We start from the raw sequence: 14,697 nt of genomic DNA, 5'->3' as shown, positions 1-14,697 counted from the left end.
TTTTCAAAGCAGCAGCTGTATTTCCTCCACGGCCGATAGTTCGATAGGCGTGTTAATGAAAGTACAACCGGGAGGCAGCAGCTGTGAGAAGGCAGCAGACTCACCAGCGTTAATCCAGGTTTCAGTGATGAATAGAGAATGAGAGAATGAGATTTGAGGAAGTCCTGGAGGATGAACGTCTTATTCGTGACCGACGTCACATTCACGACTGCACATTTTGTTGCAACCGCTGGAAATGCCCGGCTCAGCAGCTGGAGGTTGCAGGGGTTCATGCCACCTGAAGGGCCATGAAGGAGAGTGGCGAGAACGCAGCGTAACGTAACGTAACGTACGAAACTCCTCGTCTTGTCCTACAATGGGCACCAGTCAGGCCCCGACAGGAAAACAATCCTTGTAGTCCTGCGGAACATTGTGTGAGGACCACGTTACTTCAGGAAAGAATACCATCCAGGCCCCCTTGTACTACTTGGCATCTGCATGTCCTGGAAAGCAACGTCTTCACCTGAAGCAACCAGGTCAACCAGGTAAAGGGTCGTGGTTTGTTGACTCACAGTACTCGTGTTTTGCACAAGTGGCCATCATGTCCTTGATTGTCAGTCATTCCTGAAGATCATACACCAGGAGGGTGTCAATGCTCCTCGTGACAAACGTTAAAACCAGGACATAGCAGACGTGGCAGAAAGTCTGTGTTTTGCAAGTTTCAAGTAAGTCAAGCCTTTAATCTCAAGTCAAGACACGACCGGTCATAGGCTTTTTGAGTCCTTACTAGTCTTAAGCACTGTTTAGTGTTTACCAAATAAAATGCCAGTAACAATCTATTACATTTGAAAAATCCAATGAATGCATTTTTAATTGTTTTATTTTAGAAAAGAAGACCAGTGTGACAAGACTTAAGCACAGATAAAGAATGCTGACATCGCATTCAGAATTTAGTCAGTGAGCAGAAATGTAATCCACACCCTCGTTGTTTGTTTCCTCGCTGGAAATGACACAGTAACAATCACGTTATCTGAATACTTTGAATGGAAGACACATGTTGCATCGCGATACACTAATCTCACGATGAAGAAGGAGAAGGCAGGAAACATCTCTGCGGACTGCTCGCACCCCGCCCACAAACTGTTCCAATTCCACTCCAGTAGGCGATACAGAGCACTGTTCCCAAAACAACCAGACACAAAAACAGTTTCTTCCCCCTGGCTGTGAAACTATTGAACCCTTAACAATACACACCCTCAGCCCCCACATGCTGACCTGTATATATGTATGTATGTATGTACTACTTTATTATTTATCCATATTTATATTACCAACCACTGAAATTTGCACCCATGAGCATTTGCACTACATACTGTTCTGGAAGTAACACTGTGTGCACATGATTATACTATAATTATCTATACTATTTTATGTAAATATACATAGCATAGTATTCTCCTTCTTCTCCGTTATATGTAAACTTTCTTGACTATTATTGTACTTAGAGTGATGTTAAACCACAGTCAAATTCCTAGTGTGGTAACATACATGGTGGATAACGCTGATTCCGATTCTGATTCTGACGATACGATACAACACAATATGTGATATTTAGCTCACGATACGATTCGATTCTATATACTTACCTAATTTTGTGACAAATTTGAAAGGGGCAGTATGATTTTGGTGGCATCCTGTGAGGGTTTAATTGACTTGAAATGAATTGAAAAGTGAACGCATGAGTTACACTACCTTCACGCTGCATGGCATCTGCCATGGCATGTCCGACATGATAGAGCAGGGGAAAACAAAAAGTTCTCCTCCCATTCCGTGTTGCAGAGGTACGTTTTTGGCTTCTTACTTACCACAGCTGACTTGGTCACACATTATAACGTAACTGTCATCATTGTGGTGATCTGCAGTTGCACGGGAAATGGAGCAACAGTTTTACTCACGGTGCGAACCAAAAAATAAGACAGCACAAGTAACTGATAAGTAATGTGGGTGGGACTTTCTTCCCCACTCTGTTTGAAACACTTCAGTTTAGGATAAGTAAATTGTTCAGGCTAACTAGTTGGTTCAGTAGCTTGCTATGCTAGCAGCGGCCGTCTCTGAAATCCCTGCAGTGATCCCGTAGCCTGCGCAATGTGGTGTAAACAAAGAATAATAGGAGTATAAACGTGACTATAGGGGTGTTATTTCATGTCTACAGGGCTCTAATAGTGGTAAAAAAAACATATTTCAAAATTTATAAACGGGGGCATGCTGGAGCCTATTCCAGCTGACTTCGGGCGACAGGCGGGGTACACCCTGGACTGGTCGCCAGCCAATCGCAGGGCACATATAGACAAACAACCATTCACACTCACATTCATACCTATGGACAATTTAGAGTCTCCAATTAACCTAACATGCATGTTTTTGGAATGTGGGAGGAAACCGGAGTACCCGGAGAAAACCCACCACGCACGGGGAGAACATGCAAACTCCACACAGAAATGCCCAACGGAGAATCGAACCCAGGTCTTCCTGATCTCCAGACTGTGACGGTGTGGCCAACATGCTAACCACTAGACTGTTTGATACTGAATCCTACTTCGCAGAAATCCACTTATCGTGGTCAAGTCTGGAACCAATTAACTGCAATAAACGAGGGACGATTGTGTATCACAAGACTGATAAAAATCACCCAGCCTTACAACGCATGAACTGAAAATCTGAAGTATGTTCAAGTCAAGATGCATGTCTTTGATGATATTGTCAAGTCAAATTCAAAGTCATCAAAATTGTGACTTGTGAGTCCAAGTCGCGTGACTCGAGTCCACACCTCTGGCTTATAGTTTCCTTTTTAAAGTCGAAGTATTCTCCCAAACACAAGTAATACATTTTCTTCAGTGGAGTTTGCCTTTCTCGTGTGTCGAGTAACAAGTAAAAAAAAAAAAAGAAAAAAAAAAAAGATGTTCAAAAGTTGAAGTCATAAACTTTTGATGCTGTCCTTGTTTAACCTTTTGAGAACATTTGCTGCTAATATTTCTTTTGTCCTTTCTGTGCGTCTGTGAGAGGACTCTTCATGTCTCTTCTAAGAGGATCAGTGCAATGATCTTTAAAATCATCATCATCTTAAACGCCACCTGATCTCATTACAACAAACCTCTTAAATACTGTATGTCTTCTGTGTGTCATGTAATCCCATCAGTAGTTTGTTTGTCTCATTGTGGACCTCAAGGAGACAACTGGCAAGTTGTCACCACCAAGGAAGACAAAAAACAGCCCCCCCGAAATTAAATTTTATCATAGACAGCAAAGATTTTTTTAAGAAAGTCTGAGGACTCACATTGAAAACAATAAGATTCCAGGGTCACCTTATTATGTCCTCATTTGTTAGTAAAGTCAAGCTAGCTGGTTAACTTGTTTTTACTTGAATGCAACGTTGAGCGCAAATGTCAACACTGGAACCGTCTTCCGGCAGAAGCCATCCGATAATCCGGGAGTGCCTCTCCAGTCAATCCTCGCCATCCTCACAGAGGAACGTGTCAATTATTCATGACTCCACTTGGCCTCAATTGTCCTCTTAGCATCAAGTCAACACACATGAAACAAACACAACACGTACGAGAACAAGTTTGTTTGTGGGACCTGCTTCCTGTTTTGACATATCAACAATGCATTCATTTCCTGTTAGGCTGTCATGGACGCTTAAGCTATTCAAAATCAACATTCAGAACCAATATTTAGAACCAACAACGTAACATTTAAAACTAACATCAGAACCAACATTCAGGATCTACATTTAAAATCAACAGAAACAACATTCAGAATCAATATTCAAAACTAACCTTTAGAATGAACATTCAGAGCCAACGTCTGTGTAGGCTCTCAGTCGTACAGGAGTTGTCCATCGAGGGAAAGGCTTCTTGAGACGTCATCTGTACTTCTGTAAAGAAGGTGTCGGACGTTTCGCTCCTCATCCGAAGAGCTTCGTCAGCGAACTAATAAGTGCTGGTAGCCTAGGCCTTAAATACAGTAAGAGTGGGCGGAACAATAGATGCTAACGAGCCAGTATCAGAGTCGTTCATACCCAACTCAGGGAGCGACACTTCCTTTTTATCAGAGGTGCTAATAGCAGGAGAGGATTAGACCACTACTCCGCCCAGGCTTAGTGTAAGGAACCAATAGAAGGAGGGTGTTGGCACACCAATTCCGCCCACTCTTACTGTATTTAAGACCTAGGCTACCAGCACTTGTTAGTTCGCTGACGAAGCTCATGGATGAGGAGCGAAACGTCCGACACCTTCTTCACAGAAGTACAGATGACGTCTCAAGAAGCCTTTCCCTCGATTCAGAGCCAACATTTAAAACTAACATTGAAAACCAACATTCAGAACCAACCTTTACTATTGATAGTCAGGATCAACATTTAGAACCAACAACCTGACATTTAAAACTAACATCAGAACCAACATCGAAACCAACATTCAGGATCAGCATTTAAAATCAACAGAAACAACATTCAGAATCAAGATTCAAAACCAACCTTAAGAATGAACATTCAGAGCCAACATTTAAAACCAGTAACCCAACATTTAATACTAACATGCAAAACCAACATTCAGAGCCAACCTTTAGAACCGACAGTCAGGATCAACATTTAAAATCAACAGAACCAACATTCAGAAACAACATTTAGAATCAACATTTAAAACGAACATTTAGAACCAACATTCAAACCAACAGAAATATTTCAAACTAACATGAGAACCAACATACAAACCCTACATTCAGAACAAACATTTGAAAGCAACCTTTAGAACCAACAATTAAAACCAACCTTTAAAACCAACCAACATCAGAATCAACATTCAAGGTAGGATTGAATACGCTTCGCTTGTTCCAACTCCTTTTGGACATGTGGAACTGTGAATTGTAATATGTGATGTATTCCAATATAACTTGTATGCATGTTCAAATAAATTAAACCATAATATTCAAAAGCAGAACCAACAGTAGGTAGTGGTGGGAGTTTTTAGAAAGTACGCTGGTCGATCCGATGTTAACTTGAATTTGCAACCTTGTGGATTTGGACAAAGTGCGCTCTGCATGTGTGTGCGTGCGCTGTAATGTCAAACAAGTTGAATCCAGATGTGATCCAGGTTGAATTTGGCAGCAATGTAAACATAACATGGACTAGCACATTTAACATGTTCGTATCTCTCTTTTAAATCAAGTTGGAATTTGCTGTGTTGAAGTAATGTCTCATGACATTTTGGCTTCAGGAGGTGACAGTTTGACACTAGAACAGACAACTGCTCATTTCTGAGAATGAAAAAACATTGGCGTCTTTCGCTTCACAGGTGGCGGATGTTAAACCTTGGTGGAGGCGAGTGTGAGCTGTGAGTAACTGCGTTACTTTTGCTTTCTGTTGGTCCGTCATTCCACTAAAAATGATGATGATTGAAAGAAGGATGGAGGAAAGGTCATGTGGTGAGTCACCGTGACTCCCCTCCTCTCTAACAGGAGGTGGCTAACCTCGGGTGAGGAAACTGTTGCCCCTCCCCTCCACCCTGCAGCCCAGGGGAGAGGCAGGAATGTCAGCAAGGATTATGGCGGCAGGCGGTGACATCATGGCGACTCCACTGTCAGGGTGTGTGGAGAGGTTCCTGGAGAGCAACGCCTCCACTCCACACGCATCATCTCCCCCCCCTGCTGACACAACCCCATTTTCTCCTCAAAGCTTACTTTCATTTCCTTCTCAACACAGGACACTTCATTAGGTACAACACCAAACAACATACAAAATCACTCTGCATCTGTGTGTGAACATCGGTTCTACCGTGGAACGAACAGAGAGAGTAGGCCCTCATCTCATTCAGCCTCTTTGTGGAGGCGGGGCTACTTGTGAGTGGAGTACAGAGGGTTTAGCAGTTGGTTCGTGAGGCAGCATACGCTAACATGAAGAAAGCGCAGAAGCGATGGTTTGTGAGGCGAATACCACAGCCAGCAGCCTCAGTTTGGGAACATTTCGGTTTTAAACAGAATGAAGACGGTGAGCGCATGAGCACCGACAACCAAAACGAACAGTTTCCTCAACTGGGGGAAAAAAAATACCGATGTACGTGCCCCGGGCAGCGGAGCCTTCGTCTCGGCAGTCAATGCAGATATAAACAAAACAGTGCAAAATGATGCACGCTTGCAAACAGTGTCGCTGGCTACATTGCAAAAACATATACAGTATACAGGCAACTTCTGTGTCAAGCTAATGTCTCACACAGGTACACCAGGGGTCACCAACGTGGTGCCCGCGGGCATCAGGTAGCCCCCCACGACCACATGAGGTGCCCGCAAGCCTGCTTTTCATTCAGGTTTTCAGTTAATAATGTGAGAACAGTAGAAAGAAAAGTATTCTGAAACATAAAATGTGAGTTGTGGATACCAGCATTTTGTGAATGTTTTGGTAAAACAAGCATATTTGATCTGTTTGGGTTGAAATAAGGTATGAAAATCATTTCTACAAAAATGAATAGCCCGTGGCCTTTTTCATTTTCTAAAAGTAGCTCTAGCAAGAAAAAACGTTGGTGACCCCTGCTGTACACTATACTTGAGTACCATCTCGTGGTTCAAACGTGAAGTACACCTCATGACTTAATAATGAAAACATTTTCTAAAAATAATGTCGATAAAATCGATTATCGACGATAATTTGTAGCACAATTATTGACCAGCAAAATTTGTTATGACAGGCCTAGTTAAGAAGTATTTGAAAACAACATTTTTACCTTAAGTCATGAAACACTGGACGTGATGTGGAAAACTATTCATTGTGCCGATAGAAGTGGAGTTGGACGGGATCATCTTGCTGTTCTTTGAACCCAACAAGGGTCTTTCCGCTTAATCCATATCCACTGACTGCTTCTTTGGGCCGTTGCAGAGACTGATTTACTGTAGCTGTCTGCCGCAGAGGCTGTATACAAAGGTCCTTCAGCAGCCTGATGATGGAAGAAGACAAATCCTTTGCATCCCACTTCAACTGGATAGACTTTTGCAATCCATCCTCGTTGCGTGTCTTCTGCCAGTTCTGTCTTTCTCACCCTCACTGGCCTCTTCAACTGAATTCTCCCACAGGACTGTGAGTGAATTATAGTAATCCCTCGTTTATCACGGTTAATTAGTTCCAGACCCGACCGTGATAAGTGAATTTCTGTGAAGTAGGATTCTTTATTTATCAATGGAATACTGTTTACCAACTAAATGTGTTTTTTTTTTTACATTATCAGAGCCCTCTAGACATTAACTAACACCCCTATAGTCACCTTTACACTCATATTAGCCAATATAGTAGACATAATAAGAATAAATAATGATAATGTTAAACTGAAAATGCACTAATAGAAAGGGCATTCAGTGACGCAGTCAGCATGCACCAGCAAGAACACAAATTGGACTAATACTTCAATTCAAATTGCATAAAAAAACGCTTAAAATGCTGCAATATTACCCATTCTAACACTCATGTGCAAAATACAACTTACTGATATTGCCACACAAAACGTCTGAAATGAGAGCATGCCTAAAAGGGAGAACACACACAATGCGGTCAGTCTGTTGACACATACCAAAACAGGAAGTTCCTGATACATCATTTCCTTTTGATGCTGATTGGCCTAGCATATGACAAAATTACGACCTCTAGTGGTCTAGAGGAACACGTAATTCATATACTGTATAAACATATTTTTGAAAAACCATTATAGAGTGAAGCCACGAGATTCCAACGGTGAAATGGCAAGGGACGACTATTCTTTTTCTCTCGTCTTATTGAACAACAAATGATTAGAACGAAAGAATTTAAAGTCAGTTTCTCACAGCTGTCAACTTCACCGCATATCACAGATGGGAAACGTCATTTAACAAAGATGCGATAATGTTGTCAGGCCTTTGACATCCATTAAAATAGTTCCAAATACTTTACTGCGACTTCCCGAGAGTAAAAATGATATTTGAGCAGACTTCCAGGGTTAAAGCGCTTATGCTCGCCTCCAGCTAGCCGCCTAGTGACACGTGAGCGCTCGTTCAGTCGTTTGGTGGGTGAGGATTACATAAGGTCACTTCTCCTTGCTTCTCCTTGGAATGTCTGGCAGGAATGCGCAGGCCCCGCCTCCTGGTGACTAATCAGCAGGAAGTTTGTCCTGGTAATTAAGAGCCCACATCATTAGGCACACGCCAACACGGGACTAATTGTTCATTACACTAACGACTTCTGCCGATTGCTTTGTCGGGTTCCCCTGTGGACGACACGCTGGGGAAAGTTGGGAATGTTTTTCGAGGGAGGAACGTGTTGACTGATCAGTCAAGCAAACTTTGTATTGATCACTGATTGTTGTCAGCGTGTTTTGTTCTTCTCTAGACAGTATATCTCTTGGTCTAATTTCTCACACATTATGAAAAAGAAGCGAACAATTGGTCTGATGTCTTCCGAGATGTTGGAAAGCGATGACATGGACGCCATGTGACTTCATTCTTATTTGTTTTTACTTTATTAAGTAATTCATTCTTTGATTTATGACTTCATTATTTGTTATTTGTTTGACTTCATTGTTATTTTGCTTGTTGCGTCGCCTTTTTGCTTGCTTACGTCTCACTCGCTCACGTTCACTAAACAGCACTCCGTGTTCACCACATCCCTCCCGTCAAGGTTTACATCACACGTCAAGGTTACAGCAATGTCAAATGCATGTGACACATGAAGCCTAACATTTTCAGCAGTTTTTATTGGATTGTTTCCAAACTTGGTGGCCGGGTAGTAGGTACAGGGACACTTCGCTGGTCAATATTTGGCGGTGATTGACCTTCGCCTTAAGGAGATCGCCAAGTTCATTTGTAAGGAACTTACAGCAAACCCCACTGAGTCATGTAGAATTAAAGGTGTCGACATGGGCTTTAGAGATATCTCGTTATTTTGTCAATATGACCACAGTGCTGACGTCGCGAACAGAACAAGACTTGATTAAATACGAGTGCTGCAACGCTCTGAAAGACTTGTTCCAGTGTTGGCCTTTTCAGTCAGTCAAATGTCTTTTCTGTTCCATGTTTGTCCCAGAGGAAAACAAGCTCCATAATAATAATAACGCACACCTTGATATGACTGTGAACTCCTTAGGCCACACCCTCCCTCATTACACAAATCAGCAGACATGCTTTCATAGAATAAACATTGTCATGGAAAATATGCTGCAAAAAATGTTCCACCGCGAGTGGCTGGCGACCGGTACAGGGTGTACCCCACCTCTCACCCGAAGTCAGCTGAGATAGGCTCCAGCATACCCCCGCGACCCTAATGAGGAGAAGTGGTATAGAAAATGGATGGATGGATGGATGCTGCAAAAAAATCATCATATGCAATAAATCCTCATCATTGTGCACACGGTGAAAAGTAAACTGTTTTGGTCTGCCTCTTCAGTGAGGACCAAAAGATGTCTAACATCCTCACTCCCCACCCCGAAGCCTCCCTAAAAGCTCATAAGTCACAAGTTTGCTTCCGTAATGAAGCGAGAGAAAGATGAGCCTCTGAACGCTTCTAACGAAGACGAGAAGTCATCTTTTCCTGGCATCGCCGTGAAATCAAATTGTGTCTTTTGTGTTCCTGAGGATATGTTGCATCACTTTATGTCTACATTTCTTCAGCTCACTTCCACTGCAAGGTGATTGGATGACAAACTGCGGTCATGTGACCTTGGACCGCACTGACTCCGTCTTGTGGCGAGAGGAGGGGGACATGCCCTTTAAGAGTCTTCATCTCATCTTTCTCAGTGGCTTTCCTCACCTGGCAGGTCTCACAGCGCCCCCAGCAGACCTCAATCGTTCTTATCATGTGCCTCCTCACACTTCTGTTTTGTGTATTCAGGAAGGGGCGGGGACACAGAGTCTGACACTCTTTTAAAGTTTTATTGACAACCTTCACGCCAACAGTAGTGCTCAATTCCGACCCGGAACACAGTTCATCTCGCACACTTCTCTCCACGCGCTCGCTCTCTCCCACAACACACTTCCTCTTTATCCACCAATAACACTAACAGCAAGGTGCGTTCAGGAACATCAGAATCTAGTCTAAAGTCTAGACCAGGGGTCGGGAACCTTTTTGGCTAAGAGAGCCATGAAAGCCACATATTTTAAACTGTATTTCTGGTAGAGCCATATGATATTGTTTAATAATGAATACGAATAAATGCGTGCATTTTTAAACAAGACCAACAATTTTTGAATTTTGCAAGTTTCTGAATTTATTCTTTGTAATAACATTGTTAAGCTATAACACTGAAACTATAACCAATAATAAATAAAATACTTCTTACCATTAATGCAACTTCTGCTGCTGCATTGTTGTGCACCGTGTTCGGTATTTTTCTGTCTTTTCGCCATCTTCTTTGTCAAAAGGGTTTGCTGTGCAGAATTAGCTAGCTGATTATTTGATGAAAGGAGGAAAGTTTACTTCTTGACTTCTCAATGATTATCCAATTGTCCAGTAAGAAAGTTTTATATTTGGACTTTACAACAGTATACACTCAAATTTCTGTAATGTTTTACTTTAAAATGTCAGCCAAAATAAATAGATAAATAAAAATGTCCTGTCTGTCAGATGCAGTCTTCAAAAAAGCCACATCTGGCTCCCGAGCCATAGGTTCCCTACCCCTGGTCTAGACGATCAAGAGCACAACGCCAGCAGTTCGTTCCTACTCTAACGTCAGCATGCTTGTTAAATGTGACAAAATCATGTTAAAACGTGTTAATGTGTTTGACAAAACTGTACAGCAGTGTTCTTTTTATTGGGCTGAATCTAACATGAAACTATACTGACCTCTGGCGGCAATTTTTATTACTGCCACAACAAGTGACTTGACCAAATATGAAACTTGTAATACTTAGTTTTCACTTTTGATCCTTTGTATGTTATTTGCATAAACACATCTTAGTTTTGCTTTTAAGTGTAAGACAAATTGAGTTTGGAGTCGAAACTCACTGAAAATAATTGGGTACTCGAGTCACTCATCACAAAGCGCATGCACGAACAAGTCCCCCCAATGAAAACACTGGCCTGTCCGTAAAAGTTCATTCTGCACACTTTGGGGGTAAAATTATTGACTCAACCGTGAAAGAGTGAAAGAGTCCGCTTGGTCTTGATAAACAACAGTCTTTATTGACAGTTAACGTGTTGTATTTTCATCCGATTAATCACAGCTTTCAAATTAAGTCATATTTCAGACATTGCAAATCATGATTCATGATTAAATCATCACGACTCATGTCTGAAATATGCTCTTTTTACTGTAGTTTATCAGAAGAAAGATAAATGACAAGACACTTTTTAAGATTTGTATCAGTGACGTGCAGTCAGGGAGGCAGAGCCTCCCTTGTCATCATGAAAAATGTAAAAAAAAAGAATAATAACATAAAATAAATATTAATGTTTGTCCATTGAACCTTATTCTCAATGTATTTTCTGTGTGTTACCAATCGTTTTTAACATTTTCTTAATTAAAAAATGCTGAATTTGCACATTTCCTGATACAGGGCAGAAAACCTAAGATTAGGCTGCCACAAGCATCTCTTCTCGACTTAGTGCGCAAGCCCTGCCTACTGTGTGAGTGCGCACTGAGTTGGATCATGACGCCTGCCAGTTTGTGTTCGTCGGCATGTTGCTAACAATATGTACTGTATTGTAAATGTATTTTCTGTATGATTCCAATCTTTTTTCTTTTTTTTTTTTTTACATTTTCCTAAGTAAAAGTCTACGCATTTGCACATCTCCTGATCAAATACAGGGAAGAGGCCACCATGAGTGTGGCCTCTCAGCTTAGTGCACAAGCCCCACCTACCACCTGAGTGCACACTGAGTTGGATCATGGCACCTGCCAGTTTCTGTTCGTCAGCATGTCGCCAATATTATAATGTTGTAGAAACATTTATTATACACCATGGCTTTCTAAAGTCTGTGTAATGTCTTTAAAGCGCTCATCACACTTAAAAAAAAAAAAAAAAGTTTGGTAAATAAACAACTTTGAAATAGGAGTGAAATGAAGGGTGATTTTGACACGCCCCCCAGCAAGTTTTGTGCCATCTTGGCTGTGACGCCACTGCCAGACTACATTCCAGGAACCAGATTCAAACACATGCAGCCTTGAACTCACAGAAAAGCCAAGAAAGTGACATATTTGCAACAATAATAACATTCACTGATACTGTATAGTGATAATGATGAAATAACACACAGAAAATGGCCACTAGTATGTTTTTTTTTACTGTCAATGTGTCACACTGACAACTGCAAAATAAAAGACCAGTGAGCAGCGATCGCTGCTTATTTAGCCCTGGAATAAAACCCATACAGTCGTCTTTCACAATATCGCAGTGCGATTATTGCTTCCTTGCTCTATCGCAGTTTTAAAAAAATGCATTAATTACTTAATTACTTAAATGCATTAATTAGTGATCACTGTTTTGTGGTAGACTATGGTCTATTTTTAGTGAAAACATATTGAAATACAAATGATATGTAGTATTATGGTCACTAGGTGGCAGTAATGACACAAAACATTGAGATATTACCTTACCTTAAAACTGCATTAGGTCATGAAGTCAGCCATGCTATGTCCGATATGATAGCGTGAAAAAAGTTCTCTTCCCATTCCATGTGGAAGTCGTAAGTTTTTGGCTTCTTAAGTTTTGAAGAAATAAATTTGAGGCTAACTGGTTAGCTCGATAGCTTGCTAGCTGGCAGCCGTCTCGAGTCCCTGCAGTATAAGTTGTGCAATGTGATGGAAACAATGAATAATAGGAGTGTAAAGGTGATTATAGGCATGTTATTTCATGTCTACAGGGCTCTAAAATATGTTAAAAACCATATTTAGAAAGTCATAAACAGGTTTTTTATGCTCTAACTATGAAATGATCCATTTATTAACATTGAATCCTTTATCGTAGTTGGGTATCGTAGTTCCCGGGCTTCAGCCGCCTCATCCAGTTCCACCAGGAGGACACCAAGGCGTTCCCAGGACAGCTGTGAGATATAATCCCTCTATCTTGTCCTAGGTCTGCCCCGTGGCCTCCTCCCGGCTCGGCATGGCCGGAACACCTCAGCCGGGAGGCGTCCAGGAGGCACCCAGACTAGACGCCTGAGCCACCTCAACTGGCTCCTCTTGATGTGAAGGAGCAGTGGCTCTACTCTGATCCCCCTATAGTTGGAATACACCATCCAGTCACTCTTCTTAAAAAGGGGGACCGCCACCTGGTCTGCCAATCCAGCGGTACTGTTCCCGACTTCCATGCAATGTAGAAGAGATGTGTCAGCCAAGACAGTCCGTCAACATCCAGAGCCTGGAGGAATTCAGCGTGAAAGTCATCCACCCATGGAGCTTTGCCACTGAAGAGTTTTTTGACTATTCCAGATACCTCAGCCATAGTGATGGACCTGTACGCGTTCGTGTCCTCAGACTCTGCTTCCTCTGTGGAAGGTATGTCACTGCGATTAAGAAGGGCCTCAAAATATTCCTTCCACCACTCAACTATATACTCAGTGGAGGTCAGTAGGCCTCTGTCCCCACTGTAAACAATGTGGACCAGGCACTGCTTCCCCTTTCTGACATGTCGAATTGTTTGCCAGAACCTCTTCAAGGCCAACCGAAAATCATGCCTTGTGAAAATCATGAAATCCATGGCCTCATCAAACTCCACCCACACCCGAGCTTTTGCCTCGACAACCCCCGAAGCCACGTGCCGCTTGGCCCGTCGGTACCTGTCAGCTGCTTCAGGAGCCTCATAAGCCATGCATGCTCGATAGGACTCCTTTTTGACGGCAGCCCTAACCTTCAGTGTCCACCATCGGGTTCCGGGTTTGCCGCCACGACTGGCACCGACCACAGCTCCGATCGGATGCCTCAACAATGGAGGCACGGAATATGGCCCATTCGGACTCGATATCCTCGTCCTCCTCTGTGATACAGGTGAAGCTCTACCGGATTTTACAGTTGAAACTCGGCGTACGGGAGACTCTGCCAAATGTTCCCAGCGCACCCTCAATACACGTTTGGGTCTGCCAGGTGTGTCTGGCATCCTTCCGCGCCATCTAATCTAACTCATACCCGGTTGGTGATCAGTTGACAGTTGAGCCCCTCTCTTCACCCGCGTATACAGAACATGCGGATGCAGGTCTGATGATACGACTACAAAGTCGATCGTAGACCTGCGGACTAGGGTGTCCTGATGCCAGGTGCATTTATGGACATCCTCATGTTTGAACATGGTGTTTGTTAAGGACAAACTGTGGTTCACACAGAAGTCTAATAACATTACACCGCATGGGTTCAGATCGGGGAGGCCATTCCTCCCAATCACGCTCCTCCAGGTCACACGGTCATTGCCCACATGGGTGTTGAAGTCTCCCAGTAGAACTATGGCGTCACCAGCAGGGATGCTCTCCAGCACCCCTCTGATAGACTCCAAGAAGGCTGGGTACTCTGAGCTGCCGTTTGGCATGTACGACACGCAAAACGACACAAACGACAGTCAAGACCCTTTACCCACTCCAAAGGTGTAGGGAAGTGACCCTCTCGATCACCGGGGATGACTCAAACACAGAGGCATCGAGCCGGGGTGCTATCAGTAAGCCCACACCAGCTCGCTGCCTCTCCCCTGCTGCAACGCCGGAGTAGAACAAGGTCCAGCCTCTCT

The sequence above is a fragment of the Dunckerocampus dactyliophorus genome, chromosome 13 (assembly GCF_027744805.1).
Source record: "Dunckerocampus dactyliophorus isolate RoL2022-P2 chromosome 13, RoL_Ddac_1.1, whole genome shotgun sequence".
Classification (NCBI taxonomy): Eukaryota; Metazoa; Chordata; class Actinopteri; order Syngnathiformes; family Syngnathidae; genus Dunckerocampus; species Dunckerocampus dactyliophorus.
Note: the sequence above shows the minus strand (reverse complement) of the source record.